Genomic DNA, 2,999 nt, shown 5'->3' on the forward strand with positions numbered 1-2,999 from the left:
TTCCTGCTCCAGGAAGTTTCCTTCACATCGCCAGAGAGGAGAGGAAGAGAAGATGGATGGGTGGGAGAAATCTAATATCCTTAATGATCCTTATCCCTACCCCTCCACCCCCACCTAGCCTGTGCGGGGCGATACTGGGGGAGAAAAAGCCAGACGTGAACACCCCCAGCCCCATGGACACCTCCAGTCCTGTGGGCTGGTGGAAGAGAACAAGGACTAGAGGAACCTAGAGGGGGATGCCAGAAAGACTTCCTAAGCAGAAGGCATTATAAATGGGGCTTTGAGGTTTGAGTAGGAGTTTGCAGGCTGGATATGGGCATGCCAGGCAGAAGGATGGTGAGTTGTGAGTTCTGTGAGAAAGTAATTAGTCCACAAACACTGATTGAGCACCTACTGTATGCCAGGCTGTAGAGACACAGCTGTGAGCAGGAGAAAGCTCTTAGAAGCCGTGAGGCTGTGAAGTCAAAAGGTGTGCATTTAGAGCCTGCCTGGCCCCCAGTGGCTGCGTGACTGAAACAGTGACTTGACCTCCCTGGGCCTCATCTGTAACCCACCTCACTGGGTGGTTGTGAAGAGGTCACATACTTTGAAGAGTACCTGGTACAGAATAAGCACCCCCAGAAGTGCTGGCATTCTTTTATTTATTGGGGGTCCTGGGGTGGAGGGTGGTCCTAAGTGCAGGTGGGCAAGGGGTAGCCCAAGGGGGTCCCAGGACAGGTGTGATAATCAGCATGCTGTGGTGGAGAGCAGGTCTGAGCTTGATGGAAAGTCCTGGTCCCAGTGGACATGTGGGTATGCTGGGTGCCTGACCCTGAAGACCATGCAGATTCCAGGGACCAAGCCAGGGCCAGATGGAGCTCAGGAAGCAGAAAGCAGGATTTGGCCTGTGTGCTCTGATCCTCCCACCCTGTCCTCCAAAGTCAGTGTGTGTGGGGAGAGGGGGGAGGGGCCCGGCTGTGCCTCAGTTTCCTCCTCTGTAAAATGGGGGGAAATTCTCTAGTTGGGAGAGGTCTGGGGAGCATCCTCAATTCAGAGCAAGTACACGATCAACACTGTCTGTATGAAGGGCAATTACACTAGTCCCTGCAGCAAATGGGGGCATTTCAGGCAGTGATGTCACCAGCACACACACTTCACTGCCTCCAACAGCTAGGACTTCGGAGCCAGTGGAAGTGGGTCCTTCCCCTTTCTGGCCCTCAGCTCCTCAGCTGCAAGTTCATAGTCCACACTCACCCTATGGGGCTCTGCGGTTCCCTGAGCTCATGGGCCCCATAAAGAAGCTAGAATCAAACATCTGAGCCTGTGGGATTGTCCCCTCCCTCCAGGTCTTTGCACACATGCGTGCATGAGTGCGTGCACGCTCAGTGGCTTTGAGCCCTCTAAGACGGTCCCTTTGCTGGTCCTGTGGCTGAGTGGCTGGGGTGCCATATCCATGCTGTGGGCCACTGAGCGAGGAGACACTGTTTGCCACGGCTCTGGGCATTATCTGGGTTTGCGTTCTGGCCCATCTGATAAGAGATAGGAAAATGGCACCTCCTGGTGGCTTTCATTTGCTTTCTTTGGGTCACCAGTGAGGCTGGGCAACCTTTAAAACACAGAAGTCCTTTCTGGGCGCGGCCTCTTAAGTGCCCAGACATTCAGAGCTGGTGTGACATGTGCCTGCCTGGCAGGGTGAGTCCCAGGAGGGAAGGTGGTATCCCCATTTAACTGGCCAACCCCAGGCAGGTGGGTTGTCGTTTGGTGGTTTACAACGCCCTGGTCTCCTACACCTGGGATGCCCCAAAACCTCAGTTTGGGGCACAAAGCAATTAAGTGACCAGCCAGAGGCCACCCCCAGTAGGTGAATGGCCTAATTGAGATAATTTTTTAATTGAGGTGACATTCACATAATGGAAAACTAGTGATTTGAAGTAAACAATTCAGTGGCATATAGAACAATCACAATGTTGTCAACCATCCCCTCTATCTAGTTCCAGAACATTCCCATCACCCCAAAAGGAAACCCATTCTCATTAGCTGTCACTCCCCATTCCCTATCTCCCTCCAGCCCCTGGTAACCACTAATCTGCTTTTTGACACTATGGGTTTGCCTATTCTGGACATTTCATATAAATGGGATCATACGCAATGTGGTCTTTCCAGTCTGGCTTCTCTCACTCAGCATATTTTGAGGTTCCTCCTCATTGCAGCATGTGTCAGTGCTTCATTCCTTGCTACGGCTGAATAATATTCCACATTTTGTTCATCCACTCATCTGCTGATGGACACTTGGGTTGTTTCCACCTTTTGGTGATTGCGACTAGTGCTGCTCTAAACATAGTGTACACCTATTTGAACACCTGGTTTTGATTCTTCTGGGTGGATACCTAGGAGTAGAATTCCTGGTCATATGATAATTCTAGTCTGTATTTGAACCCAGGCCCTCCAGCCCCAGACTCTGACCTGATGCTTTTGAAGCCACTCTGGCAGTATAGCAGACTCAAACGTCTTCTTTTTTTTTTTTTTAATAAATTTATTTATTATTTTATTTTATTTATTTATTGTTTCTGGCTGCGTTGGGTCTTCGCTGCTGCGCGCGGGTTTTTCTCTGGTTGCGGCGAGTGGAGGCTACTCTTCGTTGCGGTTCGCGGGCTTCTCATTCTGGTGGCTTCTCTTGTTGCGGAGCACGGGCTCTAGGCGCGCAGGCTTCAGTAGTTGTGGCATGTGGGCTCAGTAGTTGTGGCTCGCGGTCTCTAGAGCGCAGGCTCAGTAGCTGTGGCACAGAGGCTTAGTTGCTCCACGGCATGTGGGATCTTCCCGGACCAGGGATCGAACCCGTGTCCCCTGCACTGACAGGTGGTTTCTCAACCCCGGCACCACCAGGGAAGCCCCCAGACTCAAACTTCTGACGAGGCAGATCTCGGTTTCCACGTTGCAAGCAGGGCTGGGTGTGACCCAGCTCCCAGGGCCCTCACATTCCCTGGGAGATGACACAGGAAGGGGCCCTTGCCTGATGTGGA

This window comes from Balaenoptera physalus (assembly GCF_965194825.1).
Source record: "Balaenoptera physalus genome assembly, chromosome: 3".
Taxonomy (NCBI): Eukaryota; Metazoa; Chordata; class Mammalia; order Artiodactyla; family Balaenopteridae; genus Balaenoptera; species Balaenoptera physalus.